This window comes from Ascaphus truei, chromosome 17 (assembly GCF_040206685.1).
Source record: "Ascaphus truei isolate aAscTru1 chromosome 17, aAscTru1.hap1, whole genome shotgun sequence".
NCBI lineage: Eukaryota > Metazoa > Chordata > Amphibia > Anura > Ascaphidae > Ascaphus > Ascaphus truei.
The window spans coordinates 29510446-29521383 of NC_134499.1; the positions used below are offsets into that span (position 1 = coordinate 29510446).

General features: G+C 45.1%; 1 long non-coding RNA gene across 1 annotated transcript; it reads right to left on the reverse strand.

Annotated features, from left to right (window-relative positions):
• Nucleotides 1–342: 342 nt before the first annotated feature.
• LOC142468493 (uncharacterized) lies at nucleotides 343–10145 on the reverse strand. Its single transcript, XR_012788669.1, has 3 exons — nucleotides 10092–10145; nucleotides 1607–1665; nucleotides 343–1162 (listed from the first exon to the last, which is right to left on the reverse strand). It is a non-coding gene; the product is annotated as an uncharacterized LOC142468493 (long non-coding RNA).
• Nucleotides 10146–10938: the final 793 nt, after the last annotated feature.

The following is a 10938-nucleotide window of genomic DNA, read 5'->3' on the forward strand; positions in this document are numbered from 1 at the left end:
TTGGCGGGTAATAATTGGATTGCATCTTTATTTCCGCTTGCTACAGCTCCACACAAGAGGTTAGTGTACAAAACACAGCAAATAGGACTTGGTAAAAATATTTGCACCTGGATTGAAAACTGGTTGAAGGATAGACAACAGAGGGTTGTCATAAATGGAACTTTTTTCAGGTTGGGCTAAAGAGTGGAGTACCCCAGGGATCGGTACTGGGACCCTGCTTTTTAACTTGTTTATTAACTACTTGAGTTTGGCATAGAGAGCAAAGTCTCCATCTTTGCTGATGACACTAAAGTCCCCAAAAGGACTTGGATAGACTGGAAAATTGGGCAGTTAAATGGCAGATGAGGTTTAATACAGATACATGCAAGATTAGGCATTAGGGAAACAAGAATAAACAGGTAACTTGCAAATTAAATGGAGATACATTAGAAGAATCCTTGATGGAGAAGGATTTAGAACACAATGTCATGCAGTAGCTGCAAAGGCAAACAAGATCTTATCTTGCATTAAACGGGGAATGGATGGAAGGGAAGTAAACACAACTATGCCCCTCTATAAAGCATTAGTAAGACCACACCTTGAATATGGAGTACAGTTTTGGGCACCAATCCATACAAAAAGACATTATGGAACTAAAACAAGTGCAGAGAAGAGCCAATAAATTAATAAGGGGGATGGACAATCTAACTTATGAGGAGAGGCTAGCTAAATTACATTTGTTTACATTGGAAATTAGGTGCCTAAGAGGGGATATGATAACTACATACAAATATATTCGGGGCTATACAAGGAGCTTTCAAAATAGCTATTCATCCCAAGGGAAGTACAAATGACACATGGTCATCCCTTAAGGTTGGAGGAAAGGAGATTTCACCAGCAACAAAGGAAAGGTTTCCTTACAGTAATGGCAGTTAAAATATGGAATCCATTACCCATGGATGGCGAATACAATAGATAACTATAGATAAAAGGTTGGACACCTTTTTAGAAAGGAAAGACATACAGGGATATACGAAATAACTAAACATGGGAAGGATGTTGATCTAGGGAGAAATCTAATTGCAAATATTTGGAGTCAGGAAGGCAATTATTGTTCGTTATGAGACAGTATTCGATGATATTTCACTGGGGTTTTTTGTTTGTCTTCCTCTGGATCAATATACTGTAAGTACAAATATAGGGTAAGTAACTGTCATCTAAATTTAGCATAGGTAGAACTTGATGGACATATGTCTTTTTTAAACCTCATCTACTATATACAGTAACTATGTTTAAACAGATCCTGCAGATAAAACGATTACATGTCCAGCAGTTTTTAACTCTTCGAGTTCTCCTTATTCATGTTCCCCTTTCCCCCCCCCCCCGCCCCCCCTAATTCTTAATTTCTAGTGTAATTTTCTTTCTTTCTTACGAATATTGATGTCAAAACATTTCCAAAACAGGGCAGAATGCGAGGTTCCGCTTTTTAACTCTCCTGTCAACATTGACATTTTAGAATATGAACTGGTCTTTCTCCTGTGTGTATTTAATATGGAGGGATTTATTGTTTTTTTGACAAATCGTTGACCAACATTTTGCAACCTGTAAGTATTTAGGTTGTGCAAACCTTTTAGATTGCGGGGAAGAGCTTTGTCAGTGAATTTGTATAAATCCACAGCCTTTGAACTGCAACAATGAAGAGAAAACGATTTAGTGTATTATTGAGCATTTCTTATTTACCCTATAAAGTCCCAAAGTACACTCTTATGCCCGTCCCGCCTTCTTATTCCCAGTCTTTCTGTCATATATACCAGTTATTTTAAGGGTAAGTCTCCGCTGCAGGGACAAGAACCGCCCCTCAATGGGGTTGGGCCTGCTTCCTACATTGCCCGCCGCGCTGTGCGAACAGATTTTCCCCGAAGACAGGAAATCTGTTCTCACAACTCGCCACGGAGCGCTGGCCACGCCCCCCGGCGGATCAGCCAATGAGGGCGAACCTGCCGATGATATCATGGCCCGCGCACCCCTGCCAAGCTCACCCTGTCTTTCCCCCTGCAGCTCACCCCAGTCCGGGGAACTCAGCAGCACGCGCCGCCAGCCTGGCAGACGCCCGTGCAGCGGTGACACCGGGGCCTCTGCCTCACACTGCCCTGGTTGTCATGTTTGCACCGTTTTGGCACGCGCCCCCCGGAATGATTGCGAATATAAAATTGCGAGCCAAGCTGTGATGCTAATACAACGTAATTAAAAGGGAGACTGCTGTTGCTGTTAATAATTCATTCTTTAAAATATCAATTATTAACGTATCTTTGTTATGGAAAGAAATCTTTGACAAGGTAAATGTGTAACCAAACATATATAAATGAATACACGGAACAAGTGAGACACATCGTTTGGGCTGAAGGAGCGGCTCAGTGAGACACTGACTGGCACTGAGTGTGAAGCAGGGGAATCTGGCTCATTTCCCGGTGTTGCCTCCTTGTGACCTTGGGCGTGTCACTTTATCCCCCTGTGCCTCTGGCACCAAAAATATAGATTGTAAGCTCCACGGGGCAGGGACCTGTGCCTGCAAAATGTCTCTGTAAAGCGCTACATAAAACTCGCAGCGCTATACAAGAACTTATTATTATTATCCGTTTTTTTACTCTGCAGGATTTTTGCATTTTTTTTTACCAGAGACACCAAAAGGTATAAAACACCTGTTATCTTTACACTCCCTTCATCAGTAGCCGACAGCCATTTTATTCTATCCCTTGCTACTGTTTGGGATCGTCACTGCCAAAAGCAGGCCTCAGTTCTTGTAAACTAGACCAGGAGTAGCCAACTCCAGTCCTCAAGTGGCTACCAACAGGTCAGGTTTTAATGATATCCCTGCTTCAGCACAGGTGGCTCAATCAACAACTGAGCCACTGATTGAGCCACCTACACTGAAGCAGGGATATTCTTAAACCCTAACCTGTTGGTAGCCCTTGAGTACTAGACCCAGCCACCCTGAACTAGACCACCCTGTGATATTGTGAGACTAGCTTTAAATTAGACTTTATTCTTTGATGAATCTGCTTCTGTATTATTTACACAGACCTGCCAGCACTGGGCACACGCAAATAGGTCCTTTAGTCCCTCTCTCAATGCGAGATGCAGGAGTTTACACTTAAGTAAGGACCCCCTATGAAGACCCCGTTCACAAACAAAGCTAATTTAACAATAGAACACTTGTATTTTATTTTTATATTATTAATTATACATCAAAATATTGATAACTTCCCTATAACCGACTGATGTATGTATGTATGTCTTTATTTGTATAGCGCCATAAAATGTACATAGCGCTTCACAGTAGTAATACATGTCATATAAATAACAAATATAAATAACAGATCATGGGAATAAGTGCTTCAGACATACTGTAAAAGTAACATTAAGGAAGGAGTCCCTGCTCTGAGGAGCTTACAATCTAATTGGTAGGTAGGGAGAACGTACAGAGACAGTAGGAGGGAATACTAGTAAGTGCTTCTGCAGGGGGCCAAGCTTTGTGTCATGTGTCCATGATTATCCAGTGCTACTCATATGCTTCTTTAAGCAGATGTGTCTTAAGGTGGGTCTTAAAGGTGGATAGCGAGGGGGCTAGTCGGGTATTGAGGGGAAGGGCATTCCAGAGGTGTGGGGCAGAAAGTGAGAAAGGTTTAAGGCGGGAGAGAGCTTTAGATACAAAGGGGGTAGTAAGAAGACTTCCTTGAGAAGAACGCAAGAGTCGTGATGGTGCATAGCGAGAAATTAGGGCTGAGATGTAAAGAGGGGCAGAAGAATGTAAAGCTTTAAAAGTGAGCAGTAGAATTGAGTGTGAGATACGCGATTTAATCGGAAGCCAGGAGAGGGATTTCAGCAGGGGAGACGCTGAGACAGATTTAGGAAAGAGTAGAGTTATTCTGGCAGCAGTGTTTAGGATAGATTGTAGGGGAGACAGGTGAGAGGTAGGAAGGCCGGACAGCAGGAGGTTGCAGTAATCGAGACGGGAGAGAATGAGGGCCTGAGTCAGAGTTTTAGCAGTTGAGTAACAGAGGAAAGGGCGTATCTTTGTGATATTGCGGAGGAAAAAGCAACAAGTTTTAGAAACGTTTTGAATATGAGAGGAGAATGAGAGAGAGGAATCAAGTGTGACCCCTAGGCAGCGTGCTTGGGCTACTGGGTGAATGATCGTATTTCCAATAGCAATGTGGAAGGATGTAGTAGGGCCAGGTTTGGGAGGTAGTATAAGGAGCTCTGTTTTTGCCATGTTAAGTTTCAGTCGGCGGATGGCCATCCAGGATGATATTCCAGAGAGGCATTCAGAAACTTTGGTCTGTATAGCAGGTGTAATGTCAGGGGTTGAAAGGTAAATTTGTGTGTCGTCAGCATAGAGGTGATATTTAAACCCAAAAGATGTGATTAGGTCACCTAGAGAGTGTGTAGAGAGAAAAGAGAAGGGGTCCCAGGACAGAGCCCTGGGGTACCCCCACAGAGAGATCAATAGAGGAGGAGGGGTTAGCAAAAGAGACACTGAAGGTACGATGGGAGAGGTAAGAGGAGATCCAGGATAAAGCTTTGTTCCGAATACCAAGAGTATGGAGAATGTGAAGGAGAAGAGGGTGGTCCACGGTGTCGAATGCTGCAGAGAGGTCGAGTAATATGAGCAGAGTGTAATGACCTCTGTCTTTGGCAGCGTGGAGGTCGTCAGTTATTTTAGTGAGGGCTGTTTCAGTAGAGTGAGCAGTGCGGAAGCCAGATTGTAGAGGGTCTAGTACAGAATAGGTGTTGAGAAAGTGTAGCAATCGAGAGAATACAAGACGTTCAAGGAGTTTGGAGGCAAAAGGCAGGAGGGAGACAGGTCGATAGTTAGAAGGACAGGTAGGGTCAAGCTTGCTGTTTTTGAGTAATGGTATAACGGTTGCATGCTTGAAGGATGAAGGAAAGGTACCAGAGTAGAGGGAAGAGGTAAAGATCTGTGTGAGCATAGGGATTATAGAAGGAGCAAGAGGTTTTAGGAGATGGGAGGGAATGGGATCAAGAGGGCAAGTGGTAGAGGGAGAAGAGGAGATCAGCAGTGATACATCCTCCTCCGAGATAGCAGAAAAAGAGTCAAGAAAGACAGGAGGAGAGTTGGGAAGCATTGTGGGATGGGAGGAGGCAACAGATGGGATGTTCTGCCGTATGGACTCCACCTTTTCTTTAAAAAAGTCAGCAAAGTCCTGAGGTGAGATGGAGGAAGAAGAGGAGGCAGCTGAGGGTGGTCTGAGTAGAGAGTCAAAGACAGAAAAGAGACGGCGTGGGTTAGACTTGTGTGTGTTGATTAGTGATGAAAAGTAGGTTTGTTTAGCCTGAAAGAGGGCAGAGTTGAAACAGGATAGCATAAATTTGTAGTGAATGAAGTCTGCGAGCGTATGAGATTTCCTCCAGAGGCGTTCAGAGGAACGAGTGGAGGAACGCAGCATGCGTGTGTGGGAGTTTAGCCAGGGTCTGGGGTTAGAAGGGCGAGGACGGCAGAGAGAAAGTGGGGCATGAAGATCAAGAGAGGAAGATAAGGCAGAGTTGTAGTTCCTGACCAGGTTGTCAGGGTCTGAAGCAGAACTGAGAGAGGAGAGGGAGGATCGTAAAGTGGAATCAAGAGCTGGTAGGTTAATAGAGCGCAGGTTTCTGCAAAAACGAGGGCGAGATGGAGATGGAGATGGAGAGAAGCGAGAGAGAGAAAATGAGATGAGGTGATGGTCGGAGAGAGGAAAAGGGGAAATGGAGAAGTCGGAGAGAGAGAAGTTTTTAGTGAAAACCAGGTCTAAGTAGTGGCCATCCTTGTGGGTGCTGGCTGCAGTCCACTGTTGAAGGCCAAAAGAAGAGGTTAGAGAAAGAAAGCGGGAAGCCCAAGGGAGAGAGGGGTCATCAATGTGGCAGTTGAAGTCCCCAAGGAGAAGAACAGGGGAGTCTGAGGAGAGAAAGAAAGAGAGCCAGGATTCAAAGTGAGAGAGAAAGGCAGAAGGGGGATGAGTAGAGGAAGGTGGGCGATAGATGACCGCCACATGGACCGGGAGAGGAGAGAAGATCTGGACTGTGTGAGCCTCGAAGGAGGGAAAAGCAAGAGAGGGGGGAATAGAAACTGTTCTGTAACGGCAGAGAGAGGAGAGCATGAGCCCCACGCTCCACCCCTGCCACCAGGGCGTGGAGTGTGGGAGAAGGAAAGGCCACCATAGGAGAGGGCAGCTTCCAGAGCAGAGTCAGACTGAGTGAGCCAGGTCTCAGTTATAGCAAAGAGAAGCAGGGAGTGAGAGAGAAAGAAGTCATGCACAGAGAGGAACTTGTTAGAGAGGGAGCGAGCATTCCAAAGGGCACAGGAGAAAGGGAGAGAGGAGGGAGGGTGGCAGGGGATGGGTATGAGGTTAGAGGGGTTGACACCAGAAGGAGTAGAAGTTGCATGTGGGAGGCGAGGAAGAGAACATGTAGAAATAAGGCAGGGACCAGGATTGGGAGAGATATCCCCAGAAGCAAGGAGGAGAAGCATGGACAGAAAGAGAATGTGAGAGGATGATTTGTAGGGGTGTGTTTTAGTGCAGGCGGCATAACTGTGTGGTGACAGAGGGCGCAGGTAAGAGAGGAGTTCATGTGAACTGAGAAGTGGTGAAGTAAGGAGAGATGGCGAAATATGAATAGAGTTAGAGACATGATGAGGCTGGTGGAAGGAAGTGCATAATTTGAAAATAAGTGAGGTTACAGTAAATATAAAAAGTAAAGGTGGCATCACAGCAATAGTAATGTGTTGAGATGTGCAGTGTGGGATGATAACCTCATTTCCAGCGTAGTTCAAATGCAGGAATCAGAAGCAGTAGATTGATCAGGGAATAAACCAGTCATTGATCTTTAAGCTGTTATAAAAGTAGCTGAAGGTTCGGAGCTTCATCCAATGGGAGGCAGACGAGCGCTCCTCAGCCCAGACACGCAGATACAGGTATGATAGGTACACCTGGTGCAGTTATAGGTACAGTTAAAGGGTATATTTACACCGGTTTTGCATCCAGGAAATTTTAATAATTGCCCCCCCCCTTCTCAGATATAATTCACCACCTCTCACAACTAGGGTTGCCAGGTGTCCAGTATTGAAACGGACTGTCCTGTATTTGGAAACTCTGTCCAGTTAAAAATGAGAGGTAATGCTGCACATGTAGGTGTCCGGTATTACCTCTCTGGACATAGTGACATGAGCGGCTCAGGGGTGGGGGGGGGGGGGGTTGTTGCTAGGTAGCTGGACAACTTATTCCATCCGGATTGGCTACTGCTGCTGCTGTGTAATGCAGCAAATCAGGAGGAGGTGTCAAGAGCATAGGGGTGGGGCTAAGGAGAAAAAAAACATATACTCCTGTTGATAATACGGAGAATATGTAATAATGTCCAACATTTGTGGGTATGAAATTGGTCCCACTGCTGTTCCTCTACTTGTGTTGGACGGAGGTACTTGCAAGCAATCCGTATGGAAGTCCCATGCCCTATGTCAGGAGCGGCCAACTCCAGTCCTCAAGGGCCACCAACAGGTTAGGTTTTAAGGACATCCCTACTTCAGCACAGGTGGCTCAATCAGTGGCCCAGTCTTTGACTGTGCTACTGATTGAACCACCTGTGCTAAAGCAAGGATGTCCTTAATACCTGGATCCTGGACTGCTGGTGGCCCCTGAGGACTGCAGTTGGCCACGCCTGCGCTACGCAGCTTACCACGTACAAAAAGTTTCGGTAATAGGTACAGGCGACAAAACCATGTAGTGTTACCTGCTCCGTGGGTGCAGTTGAAGGATATGTTACTTCTGAAATCCGCCAGCAGAAAAACTGAACCCCAAAAAACAAATAATTTAGCACCATTCCGTTTCATTGATAAATAACACGGGATGCTTTATTATTATTTTTTACCATCCGCTTGGCAGCCGGGAGACATTAATACACAGCCCGGCTCAGAGAGCATCCAGCCTGTGTATGCGCTGAGACTCTGTTTGAGGACTCTATTAGCTGTGTAATTAAAAACAGCTGTAACCCGATCAGGTGGATATCACTGTTACAATACGGAGGAAACCATTAGCAGGAAATGTTGTGCTACAGGCAGACATCAAATCAGTTTAAAGAGATTGGATTTCACTGTTTTATGCACTTACGCCATTACTGTAATGTGCTATTCAGCCGTCTCGATCGCGAGCAAGCTGAGAAAACACTTATAAAGCAGTAGTGACATCTATGTGAAATGAATGGCATAAACGCCGGAAAAAACTGCTCCCTGGGACCCGCCGAACCCGACACCGCAGACATCATTCACATGACGCTCCGGAGCAGCGTTGACGGCTGCACCGCCGGTTACTTATTCTCTCCAGTTTCTTGTGCTTCGGCCGTAATGAAAATAGTCGTGTCGCTGTTGATGTCGTGCGCGAGCTCGTCGCGGGTTCGTGCGCGTCGCAGGATGACTCGTGGCGGCGGTCGGGTTAACCCGTGCAGATCGTGGGAATGGGGGGGGGGGGTCACATCTGCGGAATGAGGGCAGATCTGGAGCCGCGCGGGGGTGGGGGGAAAACAGCACCAGAATTATCAAAGAGAAATAACCCCGTAGTGTTTTGTTGTGGGAATATAAATCTGGTGCAGTTGTTTGCACTTTGGTTGTAGCTGAGGGAATCTGTTATAAATAGTTTTTAAATCACTTAGAGTGTAAGCTCTTCAGGGCAGGGATTCCCTTTATGTTGTGATCCCCCGCTGCCCTAACCCCCTTTGTTTGCACTTTATCTCCCGTGTGTAGTTAATGCTGTAAAGCGCTATAGAAAGAAACTGATACATACATAACCCCCCCGCATCCCCCGGACCTCCGCTCCTCCGAATAATCGCTGCCTAATCGCCCCTCTGCTGAAGCCCGGACACGAAGGTTTGTTGTCTCCTTGCTGCTGTGTTATCTGCCACGTTGTTATCTCTGGGGCATTGATTGGGACGTAATGGAGCCAGATATGTACAAATGAAACAGAGAGATGTGGGCGCGTTGTTCTACCTCTGCCACGGTGACCTCGGCGAGTCACTTTATCTCCCTGTGCCTCAGGCATCACAAACAGATTATAAACTCATCTGGGCAGAGACTGTGTCTGTAAAAACGCTCTGTACAATGCTGCTCACCGCGCACCATGCTGTCATTGCGAAGCTTTGAGTCCCACTGGGAGAAAAGCGTTGTGTGACATGAAGTTATTTCAGGGGTGGCCAGGCGGCGTCTCCAAAAATACTGCACACAATGGCGAAAGGTGTGACGTGCTAGAGACACACACACACCTCTCTTTGCTCCATGCTGTTTTCTCCTCTCCTTGGCCCCCCAAGCCGGTCAGGTCACTATGTCCAAAGAGGTAAAACCAGACACATACATGTCCAGTATTACCTCTAATTTTTTACTGGACAGTGTCCAAATACAGGACAGTCCAGTTCTCCCTGCAAGGGGAAATCTTGCACCACCCAAGCCGGTCAGGTCACTATGCCAGAGAGCTTATAGCGAACACATACATGTCAAGAGAGGTAATACGAGTCACACAGATGTCCAGTATTACCTCCAATTCTTTACTGCACAGTGTCCAAATAAAGGACAGTCCAGTTCAACACTGAACACCTGGCAACTCTAGTTATTATTACTACATATCCCAATACAAGTTATCCCCTTCAATACATTGCAAGCCACGCTGGAGCTGAAAGGGTTAATTTATAGGCAAGGCATTAGCGAGTGATCTTTACCTGTGACAGCTCTGTGCACCTATTAACCAGGGGGGGGGGGGGGGGGGGGGGGGGGCAACTCCAGTCCTCAAGGTCCAAGGTCCACCAACCGGTCAGGTTATAGGGATAGCCCTGCTTCAGCACAGGTGGATCAATCAGTCTTCGACTGAGCCACTGATTGAACCATCTGTGCTGATGCAGGGATATCCTTAAAACCTGACAGCTCGTGGCCCTTAGGTACCCATGCTATAAACAATAAAGATACCCCTCTACTCGCCCACTCTACAGTCAACGCAGAGTTTGCGGCTAACCCAGAACCATGTGGCTCTTACCCATCATCTGTTTAAAAAGTACACACAAACAATTTGAATGAAACATACTTTCCCTGTGATAAGCTGATTACTTGTGTCCAGAAGAATATCTGTGTATCATCTGAATTGGAGAGAAGAACCATATGCAGGATGAGTAAGTGGTGTATATGTAAACAGATGCTGTGCATTACTAATTTCTTAAAGCCCTTACTCCTGTTACCGTAACTATGTGACCTTAAAAAGAAGCTTGCGTGCTGTATTCTTTCTTTAAAAAAAACAAAAAAAAACAAATGTGGAATTTATTTTTTGTATTGCATAAAATCCAGCTTGGTTTCCGATTTTCCCTAGTGGTTTTAAATGGAATATATAATAATGTCTTCATCTGCCTACTCCCAAATGTGTTTAACCCCCGCATTGCCAGATGGCAATGTCACACACTGCTTTTACATATACACGTGTATGTATGTGTGTCCTATTATATATGATATGATTACCGTATGTATTACTACTGTGAAGAGCTATGTACATTTATGGCGCTATACAAATAAAGACATACAACACTATATATATATATATATATATATATACCTACATATATATATATACCTACCTACATATATATATATATATACACATACATACATATATATATATATATATATATATATATATATATATATATATATATATATATATATATATATACATATGCATACATATACATATACATTTATATATATATATATATATTTTTTATTTTTTTTCCTCACGAGAGGGTACACCCTCTCGCTCATCGGATCCCAGTCCACTTCAGTGGATAGGGAGCTTGCCCTTGGACTGTCCAACCGAAGTCAGACCCGCCCTCAGTGCCCAGTTTCCCTGGAGGTTTCAGCCCGAAAGCCTAGGTCTCCAGGGA